This window comes from Cornus florida, unplaced genomic scaffold (genome assembly GCF_030987335.1).
Source record: "Cornus florida cultivar Cherokee Brave unplaced genomic scaffold, ASM3098733v1 CherokeeBrave_3.0.0_Hap2_Chr08, whole genome shotgun sequence".
Classification (NCBI taxonomy): Eukaryota; Viridiplantae; Streptophyta; class Magnoliopsida; order Cornales; family Cornaceae; genus Cornus; species Cornus florida.
The window spans coordinates 17,976,141-17,992,508 of record NW_026775578.1 but is presented as its reverse complement, the minus strand read 5'-3'; the positions used below and the strand labels follow the sequence as shown (position 1 = coordinate 17,992,508).

The following is a 16,368-nucleotide window of genomic DNA, read 5'->3' as shown; positions in this document are numbered from 1 at the left end:
TGAAATGGATTATATGGATCAACTAACTTTTATTGGGGGTTTGCAATCACATGCCCCCCAGCAGCCACTAGTTTTTTAGCCGATTTTCTCAACCGAGCTCAACTACCCTTTTGAAATTAACATCGGCTAGTCTTTTTCTTCTTTTCTTGAAATTGGGCTGAGGACAGCGAGTTAAAGTAATTTACTTCAGTTGATGAATGTTTTTGTTGATTATTAGATGTCATAATCGGTAAGGAATGCTGGTACATAGGCCGTTTTACTTTCAGTTGATTTGTACCTTCCATTCATGGCAGCAACTATGGTGACATGCTGATTTACATATGTAAGGCTTTTTGATGTTAATCTCGGCAACATCAACTTTCAGTTCATCATCAACTTTAGTCGAGAACACTTTATAATTAGGGTCTTTGTAGTAAATACCCTTGGAGAAATTTTTTCTTTCCTTCTGCTCCTTGAGTATCTCCTCCTGTATCTGAGCCATTAGTGTTGCCATCCTCTGATAATACTCATGATTAATCTTCCTCATTTGGGCAAATATATGATTAAACTCTCCTATTTGTTGATTTAAATCAGCTGCTGGTGACTGGTTTGCCACTTACTGATAATCGACTGCTGGTAACTAGTAATATTCTAGCAAACTTTGCTGCTGATTTTCTGGTAAAATTTCCTGCCGAGATTGGCAAGGCTAGCCGATTTCAGTACCAGGCTGATAGTTTATCCAACTTTGTTGTTGATAAGTCATCCGTTGTGACTGATTTACCACTTGCCAATAATCGGCTGCTGGAACTTGCCGATAATCAACTGTTGGCATCTGCCGATAATCAGCAACTGGTTGAGGACAATTGATTGCTGGAACATACCGATAATCAGCGGCTGTTGGCGTTTGCCGATAATCAACTGTTGGAACATGCCGATTATCGTCTGGCCAACTATATGGCTGATTAGAATACTGGTACATTGGCTTATTTGACTAATCAGAATATTTATATGTCGGTTGAGAAGCCGACTGCATATTTTTTACTATAAATCACTCACCTAGTGGGGTCCCATCGGGCGTGCCAATAATGTTGACGCTAAAATTTGTTGGCTTAGCCGATCTTAAATTGATCTATTGCGAGCGTGCCAAAACCAATTGTATAAATTAAGTGTGAGTTGTCAACTATAGTCTCTTTGAGAATATTGACTATTAGGCGATACGAGGAGAAAGAAAACAATAAAACTCCTCTTTTAAGTTCAGGATTGCCTTAATTAAAAGGACTTTATCAGTGAATAATTATAGTAACAATTTGATAATAGAAAGGGGATAAATTATAGATATAGAAAGTGATAGGGAGAAGAGATAGGGAGAGAGAGATATAGGGAGAGAAATAGAACGAGACTGAAATAGAGAATGAGAGAGATAGAGATAGTAAGGATGCTATTTTGGGAAAGAAACTTGAGAAAACAAACACAATAAATTAAAGATTCTGAGGATACTGGACCTCTATCTCAGCATGCCTTTTTGATTATTTATAGAACAAAACATAGAAACAAACTCCTAAGTATTTTACTTGTATTACAACTCTATCACTTAATCAACTATTAATTTAAATTAAACTAATCCTAGATATAAATATAAATATTTAATTAAAACCAACTAACAGATAAATACTAGCACTTGATCCCTATCCATTAGTTAATTTAAAACTTTTCCAATCTTCCACCTTTGCATGCAGCTTTTGTTACCTTTTCCACATGTCAATTTATACCAAAATTGGTTGACATGTCATTAATACAAATTTTATCAAAAAGGGTGTCAACACTATGTCCAATTTCTTCTATATAGAAATAACATTATGTGTTTAACATTTTATCTATACTTTTAAGGAACAAACAAAAGTGAAAATAATTGTTTGACCTTGGCTAACTATGGTATGGTTACATAATTAGTATTTTTTAAATAAATTACTTTGAAAAATACAAATAAATAGCACTAGCTATGAAATTGTAATGACCCGGTCATTTTCTTTCCTTTCCATTTTCGGCAAATTTCTTTTTTTCGTCTTTTTTTCTATTTCGTCCTTTAGTCGTTTTTCGTTTCTCCTTGCATAACCTCACTTTTTGTGCTCAGATTTGATTCCAACTTTGCATACATCCATGATATTTGAATACTGTGATATCTACATTTGCACTTTTGTAGAAAAACATGTTAAATGTTTCCTTTCCTTGTAAATGGCGTAGATGAACAACTTTTGGTAATTCCTTAAACTTGAGGGGTTTTGTGTAATTAAGTAAAGTAATTATTTTTCGTCTTAGCGACCATTTTGCAATTTAATTTGAAAAATATTTTCAAAAAGGACCTTTTTGCAATTTTTAAAAATGTGACAAGTGTCACATTCCTAAGGTGCCATTTGTTAGCTTGGTTGTGAAACCACTTGGAGCCATTATCCCTTGACACATGGAGGGTAGAGATTCACTCATTTGTTGGCCTAGGATTGGAGCATATGTTGGCTTAGATTCATGACAAGTGTAGGCTAGGGATTTAGTGTAGGGAGACACCTTGGATTCATGAGAAATGTAAGCACAAGATTAAGTCTTGCAAGTGTGTGTGTGAGAGGTAGTACAAGAGCACCTAGTGAGTGGAGAAGCCCACCACCTTATTTAACTTAAGGTTTGTATTTCTTCTTGCATATTTCATCTTTTCCTCTCAAACCCTAACTTGACCACCATTAAAGCAAAGCTTGAGTCATGGTTTGAAGCTTCATTTTGGTGCCCTTCCATTTGCCTTAGATCATTGAGCTTGGAATACAAAAGCCTTGCCTCATCATCATCTTCATAACCCTAGAAGGAGAACTTGAGTTTCCTTTGCTTTCATTGGATTCAAGAGGGTCAATCCTCTTGTGAGGTAGTGGGTGTTTTAATGTTTATTTTTCAAGTAAACCATTGTCTTTTTAGTGTTGTATTAATTGTATGCATGTCTAGTACTAACTTGAGAAATTGAGGGTTTAATTGTAGCTTGCATATAAATCACTTTAAACTTTGTATATGGCATGATCATGACATGAACCATGATATATATCAAGTTGGCATGATTTGAATAATCTTTTAAATCTAGAGAATTAATTAGTATGAATTGATTTAAATACTATTTAATTGTATCATACTTGAATTCCATCCTAGACTTGAAATATGGCATGATCATGACTTATTCATTGCTATATATTTAATTGGAATCATTTGGACAATTCTTGAAATCTAGAGAAATTACTTAGTTGGTCTATTTAATTTCTATCATGTTGATCTTATGATTAAATCATGTAATTCATGGAAATTATTGTGTGTTAATACATATTATGACTTGTTGCTCTATATGTTGATTTTGGGAACTTGGGATATCATCAAGAACTTGACATGGCTAGAGCTTGGTTCTAGTACGGGGGATTATCCTCCTAAACTATAGTGCGCACTAGGGGAAATGTACCCATGGGTTAATAGCCCTAAAGTGATCTCAAGAGTACGGTTTTAGTCCTGGCGATATCCAAGTATCCACCTTAATTTGATTTCACTCTTTAATCCTTAGACTTGATAATCTTGTGATATTGCATTTCAATGTGCCATGTTAAAATCTCAATGTCATTTTAATAGCATGGACCAAATACTATTAAATTGTAAACTTTGTAAAAATTTAATCATGTGCATGCTCATCCCCTACAAATAAACTTGTTAGTCTTGTTTATTCACCCCGAAGTTACTGGGTGTTTTGCAGGTAAAGAAGCTTTGTTGTGGGATACACAACACTCTTAGACAAGATAGAGGTCTTGAAGTATATTTGGTGTCATTGATATGCACTTGTTAGCATATTATGATCTTTTTGGTGTATTGTATAAAAACTTGTAATTGGTTATCTCAACTATGTAATGTGTACTTAAGTACACCTTTTGCTACTCTATATATGTGTATTGTAATGAGGCCAAGGGCCAAAGATACTTTAAGCCATGTATGCTACTTAATTTTCATACTTTGTTTATGAAGTATATGAAAACTCATCCATTGAAGGATCAAATTTTGCATATAATATGCCATGAGGCCGTAGGCCATTCTAGCGCGTTTAAATCATCATTTTACACATGCGTGCATATTCATATCAAGAAAAATACATTGAATCCAACTTTTGAACTATTTTGGAGGACATTATGAATTTTCATGAAAAACTCATGCATTGAGCATCATTCAAGGTTCCTGTGATACAATTCGGAAATCCCATAACTCAAGGACCCCTTAAAACATTATCCAATAATCCAATACTATTTAAAAGTACACAAGATGAATAGACGAATGACAGTCTCCCAGCTGCGGATCCTCAACCTCGAGACTGGAACCTCTAATAACCTGAAAAATAAATCGTGGGTTAAACCCTACGAGCAAGTTCACTCTACCAGGCCTCTGAAAACCAATAAGCAGATCATCTCTGATCAAAACCAAACCTAATAAAGTTTTAACTTTAATAAAGCACGATATACATGTCTATATATAATTATATATACTATACTAATCACATCCATTAATAGGTTTATTAAATTTCCATACCTATTAAATAATTATTAAAATAATATTCATACCTAGACAAATCTACCATTTCATTTTATAAAAACTCCTTTGACCTTAATCCCATCCTAGTCAGTTGTCTAATCATTTAAACAACAAATTATAATAAAAGAAATACTCTATTTAATCCCAACCCGATAATGATTTTAATTGTTTAAATCACATATCCAAAATCCAAGTTTTGACAAATCATCCACGTCTTCCCCAATATTATTTTATTAATGGAAAATAATACACTAACCAGTAAGTACTAAACTATTCTCATTTAAGAATATCTAACCCTAATCCAATCCATACATACAACAACCATAGATGATATTTTAATCATCTAACACATAACAACGTAATTATGCTTTGGCAAATCAACCATGCCATTGTAAATATTTTTATTTATATATTGGCAATTCAACCATGCCTCCATAAGTATATTTATTTATACATTGGCAATTCAACCATGCCTCCGTGTATGTATATTTATACATTGGCAATTCAACCATACCTCCACAGGTATATTTATTCATACATTTAATTAGCAATTCATCCATACTTTCCATATATGTATTCTATTCATACAAATATTTAGGTAATATATTTAATCATTTGACAATTCATCCATGCCCACACTTTAACCATGAATTAACTTTAAAATTAACAATACGCTAAATCATACATAGCCATCACATGCATATTATACGCATATCATTAATTTAACAACTAGCCTATTAAGATATGCCAAATAAGAATGATAATATTAATCATCTTAAATGATTTATATATATATATATACCTACACATATGTTATTTAATGTATATATGTGTTTAACACCTTCTTTAATAATCCTTGATTATTTAAAATCAATATACATACATATATATATATATATATATATATATATATATTCATCCTTCCACACAACTCATAGACAAATTAAACTATATATACACATATATAAATAATTTTATATATATATATATATATATACACTTCCTTCCATAACAAATTATTAATTTATTATATTTACCCAAATTAGTGCAACTAAATATGTCAGAAATAGTTTCCTTTAAATACTCCATACCGGTTTAAATAGTTTTCCGACACCGTCTCACTAAAACGTAAATATCTCTTATTAGGATAAGAATCTGATAATGAAATTGGTACCATTGGAAAGAGGACGAAAAATCCTTGAATTTGAGCTCAAGAATGACCCAATTTCAATTTAAGATGACTAAGTTATGACCGTTTTAATTTTATGTCACAAACAGACAAAATAATTGGCTAAGCTCAAACACTACTGTGAGCGCGCCCACACTTAATTAGCTCACTTGAGCTCACACAAACGCACCCACACCAGATTAGCTCACTTGAGCTCACATGTATGCACCCACACTAGATAAATCTTCTATTGACCAAACTTAATCCATGGTCCAGATTCACATGCGCACTCTTTTATGTACACCGTAATGCACCGAATCATTCCACTTATATTTAAACTATTCCAATGGCCTAGATCAGTGATGTAACCTTTTACTATGCATTCTACCATACTAGATCATACCTCGAATCACCCATCTCCTGATTTATGCGCCGATTCACACAGAGTGCATAGAATTAATTTAAAATTTAATAAAAATAATTCTAAAATAAATTCCAGAATATAAAAAAATTACAAAACAAATTCTAAAAATATTCTGAAAAGTACAGAAAAATTCCAGAAAATATAAAAACCAAAATTAATCCCCTTAGGTCACAGTTCCACCTATACATTGATTTTAATATATATATCCAACATCTACATATACAAATAAAATCCAATAATCCAAAATTAAAAATATATAATAATTCATACTTTTAAATAATCATATCTAAACACAATTTAATAAAATAAATTAACTTGATGCTTTTAATTAATCCAAATTAATAATTTAATTAGAGCCTTAATACTTAAGATGAAATCCTTATAGGTTCTAAGAGGAAAAATAGAGAAAACTCGCCTGAAGGTTTCGAAACGAAACCGACGCTTCAAGCTTTAATTATCTCTTCCAATTCCGACGTCCTCCTTTTCAGATCCGACCTCCTCCTTGTCAGCCCTTCTTCTTCCTCTCTCTCTGTCTGTTTTATTTTTCTAACGTGTAAAACCTTTAACCCTAAAGTTTTATGTGTATTTTTATACACCTTAAATTCCAAATCCTATTTCAACTAGTATTATGAATTAAAATAATAACCTTTAAATAATTTATATCTATAAACATATATTATATATAAATATATATTCCTTCCATAATTAACTCATTAGTTAATTAAATCATATATACTTATAAATATCAATAAATATATATCTATATATATATCTTTCCATAACAATTATTAATTAATTATATATATATATATATATATATATATATATAAATATAATTGATACAAAAGTGATCATTTAAATAATTAAATAACCACGGACCTTCATTAATTAACCCAATAAGGTTTCATACAAGCCCAAGACCACATCTTTTGGTCCAACTTTCCTTAAGCCCAATCCAATTAATTTAAATAAATAAGATAATTAATTAAATACAGAAATTAAAATAACTAATTACATGAAGCACATAAACAAACAAGAATTTACAACTAAGTCATATAATACCAATAAAATCAACACACCAATAATTCAATCAATAATCAACCACACAAACAATCAATCATCATACATAATCACGAAATATAACTTAATTAAAATAAGATAATTAATCTAGCACTCAATAAAATAAAATAAATCATTGAAAAATAAAATAAAATAATTAATCCTAATTAATAAATCTTTTAAAATTATCGGAGTATTACATTCTTCCCCCCTAATAAACGGAATTCCGTCCTCGGAATTCACAAATCCATGAAATAAAAACTTTGATTATTTAATTTCAAATTTCATTATTCCTTTTATCCGTGTAGAAATTAACCCATCCACACATATTCATTATTAGCAGACACATCACGTAATTAGCTAATTCCATATTTATATAATTGATAAATATAAGTACACACTAGAGACTCTCACTGGACTAAAGCAGTTTCAACCGGATAGTGGGTATCTCATGTAAAACGCACACAAAGGTGGTTACGAGTCCTCCTTCTACCAGAGCCCACACATCCTTAAACCCAGCTACCCATCTCAATCGGCAATATACGCCTCCATCCTAACCACTGATCCTGAGACTCAAGCTTATATCATGGCCCATATATGTGTGTGTGTATGTATGTATGTATATATATATATATATATATATATATATATATATATAATCCATTATATCCACATAAAAGTAAACTATCCAACCATATTATTTCAATGGCATACCATCCAACTATTCCGTTGACCTGACACGAATAAGTAGGACTTAACGCTATGGTTAATCCGTTCCCTTATAAATATATAGGTAGGACTTAACTTCTTTGGTTAATCCGTCCCTGAAATACCACCGTCCCATACCGGTGTATTAAACCATACAATTCATAAATAAATAGGTAGGACTTAACTATTCCGTTAATCCGTTCCTAAAATACCTCCATATTATTTTATTGGTGCATAAATCCATAAAACCCATACTTCAAAATTAGGGAAAGATTCAACGATTTACCAATACCTTCTAAATCGGTGTCTTACCATTTTCCTGATAAGACTCAATGATTTACCATTAGGACACACTAACGGACCGAATATAGAATACAATGAATCCTAAACTTAAGCTCTAAGTAAAAGAGTACACAACGCGGAAGTCACACAACGAAAGACACCCTAGGGACACTTGAACCTGGAGTGCTCTGATACCAACTGTGATACCCCCTAATTTTGGAACACGGATTGATCAAGTCCGCGCACAAAATCAAGGGATATCAAAACAATTTAAGTATTTAACAAGCACAGAATACAAAGATGAATAATAAAGAATAAATAAACCGCTGAAGAAAACTAATAAATAAATATTACTTAATGATTCTCCAACAATTACAATTCGGAAATCCCATAACTCAAGGACCCCTTAAAACATTATCCAATAATCCAATACTATTTAAAAGTACACAAGATGAATAGACGAATGATAGTCTCCCAGCTGCGGATCCTCAACCTCGAGACTGGAACATCTAATAACCTGAAAAATAAATCGTGGGTTAAACCCTACGAGCAAGTTCACTCTACCAGGCCTCTGAAAACCAATAAGCAGATCATCTCTGATCAAAACCAAACCTAATAAAGTTTTAACTTTAATAAAGCACGATATACATGTCTATATATAATTATATATACTATACTAATCACATCCATTAATAGGTTTATTAAATTTCCATACCTATTAAATAATTATTAAAATAATATTCATACCTAGACCAATCTACCATTTCATTTTATAAAAACTCCTTTGACCTTAATCCCATCCTAGTCAGTTGTCTAATCATTTAAACAACAAATTATAATAAAAGAAATACTCTATTTAATCCCAACCCGATAATGATTTTAATTGTTTAAATCACATATCCAAAATCCAAGTTTTGACAAATCATCCACGTCTTCCCCAATATTATTTTATTAATGGAAAATAATACACTAACCAGTAAGTACTAAACTATTCTCATTTAAGAATATCTAACCCTAATCCAATCCATACATACAACAACCATAGATGATATTTTAATCATCTAACACATAACAACGTAATTATGCTTTGGCAAATCAACCATGCCATTGTAAATATTTTTATTTATGCTTATGAATTAACATGTAATGGTTGTTCAGTTAAGGTCCAATGATGTTTTGAAGCTTGTTTGAATCAATTAGAAAGCATGCATAACCTTAGAAATGATCCTAGCATCTTTCCCCTTGGATTACAGTGAGTATAGCAGACATTTTTAGCAGCAGCAGGTTCCATCGGTCGGCTGATGGCAATCATCAGTCGATTGATGATGGTCTCGTAGCATTCCAGTAGCCATTTTAGAAAAAAATGAGCTATCAGCCGGCTGATGATTGGGGTTCAGCTGGCTGACAATTGACTTTCGGTCGGCTGATGATGGAGGTTCAGCCAATTGATCCTCCCTGATGCATGGTTCACTCTCAGCATCTCGGACAGAACTTTTGGGTCAACTTTAGAGGGGAGAATACTCTTCTTCAAAAATTCATATCTTTTCCGTCCGGACTACGAATTAGGTAATTCTTGGGTCTAAATTCATTTTTTTTTTTTTTTTTTTTTTTGTGTTTCCAATGGTGTACCTGGTAGCATTCAATTCTGGGTGAAATGATTATTATACCCTTAGTCCATATCTTATAGGATTTTAAAGCCTTTGTTCTCTTCTTACTTCCATTGAGTCTTGGGACTTCTTAGGAAGCCATCCTTATGTCTTAGGGATGATGTACATCTCTAGAGGCCATATTTCCCTTTAGCTTCCACATTCTTGATTCATTCTTTGATTTTCGTTCGGTTTAACATAGGACACACTGGCCTAAAAACCAGGGCTATCACAAGATCCATCCAGATTTATGCTCTTAAATCATTATCACCATTATTCTTATCTTAATTCCATATGAATAGAGTCCCCACATCAATTTTCTATACCAATTCACATAAGATATTTAACCAAGTTTTCTATTACGTGCCAAATTACCTATTATATATATATAATTTTAAAATTATTGTTTAATAACCTCATCCTAGTTATTAAAAGTAAATTTATTTGGTTAAGTGCAACAAAAAAAACCCGTAATATTGGTTATGTGCACAATTAGTCCATATTTTTTTAAAATATGCATTTCAGTTCATAATATTTAAAAAGGTACAAATAAGCCCATTTGATTACTTTTTCGCAAAAAATAAATTTGAAAATCCGATTTTACCCTTTCTTTTTTTTTTTCTTCCTATTTTGCCCCTCATCCATTTTCTTCTCTCTCCTCTCCACCAATGAGCCACCTCCTCCCACCATCATTACAAGCCACCACCTCCACCACCATTATAGGCGACATTTTCCGGAGAGAGAAGTGATGTTTTGCAACACTAGCAGGCCCACTACGCGAATCCGGGTAAGACAATGTGAAGAGAAGATATTTTTCGGTTGGGTCACACAAGATGGTGGTAAGCACCGGCGGCAAATAATGATCACTGGAAGCTCGTTTGCAACTTACAACGGTTTTCGTGAAGGAGGTTGATAAGCCCCTTCCTATGTGTTTAGAAAACGGACTTTTTAATGTGAGAGGTCCCTTCGCAAGGTCAAAATATGAATGTGGTTTCGAAAGCCTTTCTAGTCAAATTTACATTTATAAAAACCACTACTACAACTAATGAAGTATAGCGAGTAGGGATCGTCCACAAAGATTATACGTGTTGGAATTTTACTTCGACTTTAGCGTATCAAAAGATTGCAAAAAAGAGTTGGATTGGTTGATTACTCTAGAAAACAATTAAATTAAAATGCAAGTAAAGTAAACTAAGTGAGAGATAGGAATTTAAGAGATATGAATAAAGGTCTTAGGATGTTGGAATCACCACTAAACTCATGTAATTAACCACTTGTTTTCCATTAATGGGGAATACATTGTTGCAATCAAGATATGGCTACAAACATAAACACAATTTGCATATAAAAGTGTGAACTATTTAATGCAAGAGTGAATTGTTTACCTAACTAACAAATAAACTAAGTGTAGAACAACCCACCAAGACAAAGGCATAATCCATTAATTAATCAACAAATGGGTCTAATGAGAGCACACATCAATCTAGAGAATCATGGAATTTGCAATAATAAGCCATGGAATATCGAATCAAGTATAGATTGTCTACCTACCTATAAGCATGAATTAAATTGTAAAACAACCCATTAAGCATAAGAATAATCCATCAAATTAATTGACAAACCCATTTAATGAAAACTCATGCTTAACCATCACTAAATCCTTAATTAATCACACATAAACATGCAACAAACACAGAGAATCTAGGGTAGAGATTAATTCCCAAATAATCATACATAAGACAACATGTAATTAAAATAGAGAATCATAAGGAAGAATTAAATCAACAATCACATGGCTAAGCACTAATCACAACAATATATATATAAATCCCCAAAAATAGAAATACAAGGGTTTAAATTACACAAGAATTAGGGCTCATCCAAGCCCTAAGTGTAGATCTAGCCAATCATGGAGGAGGTGGATGTGATCTTGAAACCCTTAAGGGCAAGCTCCAAACATAGCTCCATCTTCTTCTTCCTCTTCTTCTTCTAATTCTTTGAAGCTCTAGAGAGAGAGAGAGTATGTGGATCTAGAATGGGTTCATGAGATGTGCCTCCACTTCCTTCTTTTCTTCTAACCCTAATATCTAACTTTCTAGAGAGAGAAACTCCAACAATATAGAAATTATAATGAAATAATAATGAATCCCCCTATAAAAATGGTTGAATCCCTCTTATATACAAGGCTTTGAGAGCCCAAAAAGGTGAGAACTCGGCCCCAGAATCTTCTCTTTTAAGCACAGCCCGAGTTGGTTCGAAATGAGATTCAGATCTACTTTTTAATAACTTTCGCGAACAGTTCGATCGATCCAACTTTTCTTCTATCGATCAGGGTTCGATCAATCCAACTTTTCTTGGATCGATCCAACTTGGCAGTTTTTCAACATCAGCCTCCTTTTGATCCAGATCAGCTTCCATTTGCTCCAAATTCTCACCAAGACTTAGTTTGACTCCAAAAAGGCCTTAAGAAACCATTTTTAGCTCGTTTTAACTTTATTGACCTGAAAATGGAAATAACACGAAATTAATCTAAAACGAAAAAATAAGATAGATAAAGGTCATAGAACACTCAAGCTTTGGCTTAAATGCGCACTTTTCAGTGCTCATCAGAGGTGGTGAACACGGGCGACAAATGGAAGAGCAACGAAAAAACATTACAGAAGAAGGAGCGCGTGGGTGCGCGAAGGGTGAGTCAGATTTACTTGCAGGAGCGTCTGGCGCGTGGGCGAGTGGTTGGTGATGATGAACTTGGAAGACGCTGGTAAGTTTGCCTGTTACAATAAGCTTCTGGCGAACGAGGAACTCGACGATAATGTTGGGGCAGCGGTGGACCGGAGAACTGATTAGTGAGGTAACTTACGTCGAAGGCGAGGGTGAAGTTGAAGAGGTAGCGGAGCTGACCCACGTCGAAGGCGAGGGTGAAGTTGAAGAGGTAGCGGAGCTGACCCACGTCGAAGGCGAGGACACAGGAGAAAGACACCACCTTTGACCTCCTCCCACCACCATCGCAATCTCTTATCTCTCTTCTTCATTCAATCTCCACTTCTATCACCGGCCACTACCTATCACCGCCATACCCTATAAGCATATACATATACAAAAATGTTTATAACTCATAACTTATTTAATCGAACCACTTCCACCATCAATCACTGACTCAATCGAATTCCTATATATATATATATATATATACACACACACACATTTTGTAATCATATATATTTAAATCAGTTGAATCATCGTTTGAATTCAATTTGTATTGAAAAAAAAAAAAAATCATTTTAATTAGGGTAATTTACACAAACCTCCCCTATAATTTTTCATAATTACACGGACCTACCCTTTGGTTTGGGAATTTACTCGGACCTCCCCTAACAATGAAAATATCCAACACAGACCTCCCTTATGTGTGATGGACCGTCAAATACACTAACGGACCAATCAAAATTATTGAAATACCCTCACGTTGCCATCTAAAATTACTAAAGTACCCATATGAAACTCTGAGATCTTTGTGACGCCGACGTTTACTTCAAGTACCAGTTACCCGGAGAAGATCTCAATGCGTTGATATCGATCACCAATAACGACGATCTCGACCACATGATGCACGAGTACGATCGATTGTATCAGCCTACGGCGAAACCGGCGAGGCTAAGGTTATTTTTCTTCCAGGTGAATCTGTCGTCGGCAACGCCATCAAGTTTGGCATTAAACAAGGGGAAGTTAGATAGGGACAGTTTATGGATGCTTTGAATTCCATTGTGGTACAATCGTCAACGCCGCCGTCAACGATATCTGTGTATATTCATGCATATTAGCCGTAATGTATCTGTGTGTGCATATACATATATATATATATATATATATATATATATATATATATATAAAGAGATTGAGATTGAGAAAGACCCGTTCGACGAGGTTGCGCTGAGTAAGATTATCGTAGACGGAGACGAGACCGTAAGCGCTGACCATGACAGCTGTCGTCTCTCCGGCATCCTACAAAAATGCACCATCATCATCGCTGTAGAAGGCGGCAACGGTGATTGAGGAACGAAAATTGTATGGTACGAGGAGGCGTTTGGTATAGCTAATTAGTGAGGTCAGAGTTGGTGGAGTATGAGAGAGAAAATGTGACACACCCCAACCCAATTTACATTATTTAATAAATTGAACAAATTGGAATGCATATAACCATCTGCATTAACCTCATTCAAACATAACGTCATCCTACATCAGAATACCTGTTTAACAGTTTACAATTTAAAACAAATTATAGGCCCATTATGCAAATTCTGACAAACTAAATCGTTAATGATAAGTTACACTATTAAATTCTACTGCAATATTTATATCTTAAACAAAAGACATTACATTATTCTTTTCCCCATTCACACACAAGATTCTAGACTTGGCAGTAGCAACCCAACCTGATACCTGAAAAAAAAAAATATAAATATGGAAGGAATGAGCTTAAAGCCCAATATATGCAACACTACCACATCAGAGTAATATAAACAAATATTATCTAACAACTTCAATTAAACTTCATTAACATATTACAAGCATTAAAATATAGTACTCTCCTTCTAAGCCAGAGTATGAACTTTATATAATATAGTACTCTCCTTCTAGGCCAGAGTATGGACCTTATTTAAATATAGTACTCTCTTTCTTGGCCGGAGTATGTACCTTATTTAAGGTAGTACTCTCCTTCCAGATCAGAGTATAGACCTTATATAATATATTACTCTCCTTCCAGGCCAGAGTACAGACCTTATATAATATAATCAAGTTATATAAATATTCATCTTCAATTCACATAACAACTTCAATACTTCAATTAAATATATCCAAATATAAACTTCCAGTGAGTACACTCACCTTAATTACTTTCCAAATTATTTATTTTTCTTTCGGTACATGTGGTCCTTTCCTTCTCCGTGCCTGAACATTAATATAATCACGTCATATTCATTTCTAAAGAGCATTAAAAAATATTACTCATTTTAATATTAAATCCCCACTATGGCACACAATTGTAATAAAATTTGCAATCATAAAAATTTATATAAGTTTTCCTTGATAAAACTCCAATCAAATCAGAATTATATTACTTCACTCAATTTATCAATGCAATTAGAAGAAAACTAATGGAAACATGATATTAATTTAAGAACAACGCAGTACTTTAATTATTTGAGTAATTAATTCCATACTCCTAACATAAAGATCTCAAATACAAAAATCTCTACCTTTAAAGTTGGTTTTCCTTAATTTCTCTAGCTTTCCTTATTTATCTCCTCCTCTTCCCCTATTCCTCTTTTCATTCCTTCTCTGCCGAGCCCCTTCTGGGTTCCCTTTTTTATTCTTTTTTTTTTTTTTTTTTTTTTTTTTCTCCCTTTCTTTCTTCCTCTTTCACTAGCGTTTTTTCCCCCCACATTATTTCACTGATATATTTTATCAACTTGTACCAGTCAACAACTCCAACAACTAACCATGATCTCAACTTAGATAATTTAACAATTGAATAAATCAAGTGAAATAATCAGGATATATGCAATTTATGCAAAATCCCTAAATCAAGTTATACTGATTGCTAGGAAAACTTAATAATAATCATTACTTCTAAAATAAATCTCAACTGTTCTAGACAATTGAAATGGAAATTCCACTTTTGAACATTTAGAATAAATTTCTATATAATACTCACAACCCAGTAAGAAGTTTACAACCCAATTGAAAGAGGACAATTGAAATAGAATTTCTTCCAAGAACAGTTTATCACTTCCACTACACGAGCTTCCAATCATAAATCTATATTATGAAATTTTTTTAAAAATAAATATCTATATACCTGCCCACTGAGCTTTCTCCGGCACCCTTTCCTTTTCTTTTCTTCTTTATTCTCCTCTCTGATTCCATTTCTACAATCTCTCTCTATAGTTTATTGTATGTTTTCTCGTATTACTATCTATAAATGCTCTGGAATAGGAAAGTGTAGTTTTTGATTCCTTTGCGAACTACCCTAGTATGCTGTCAATAAATGCATATACTTGCTACACGTGTTACAGGTACAAACACCACCGCCTTAATAAGCTTCTTGAAGAAATTTTTAACATACTAATATTATTTTATTATGTATACAAGCAGCAGTCCTCAAAACAAGCTTTTTACTGAAGCTTTATTGTCATGTATAAAACACACACATCACAAATAAATAAATGTTTTAAGTGCCTTATTGATGTACTGGCAAGACATATTGTTATCAAGGAATTCCCATGCAAATCTTAGTGTTTAACATGTGTCACACTAAGTCATCAAGCTGCCCACGTAAAGCCTTTATCAATTACTTACTAAAACATAAAAATAAGCAACATAAATTCTAGAATCTGATTTCTACCCATCACACACACACATAGATATACATATACCAAGCCATTTTGCATTGGAAGAAAATAAAATGATAACATGAAATCCAATCATAGAACTTTATTATTTAATTACTT

At 33.1% G+C, this 16,368-nt stretch overlaps 1 long non-coding RNA gene across 1 annotated transcript; it reads right to left on the bottom strand.

The window, feature by feature from the left end:
- Window positions 1–14,029: 14,029 nt before the first annotated feature.
- LOC132270269 (uncharacterized) lies at window positions 14,030–15,889 on the bottom strand. The gene is made up of 3 exons (XR_009469549.1): window positions 15,717–15,889; window positions 14,744–14,806; window positions 14,030–14,296 (listed from the first exon to the last, which is right to left on the bottom strand). It is a non-coding gene; the product is annotated as an uncharacterized LOC132270269 (long non-coding RNA).
- Between the last annotated feature and the right edge of the window lie 479 nt (window positions 15,890–16,368).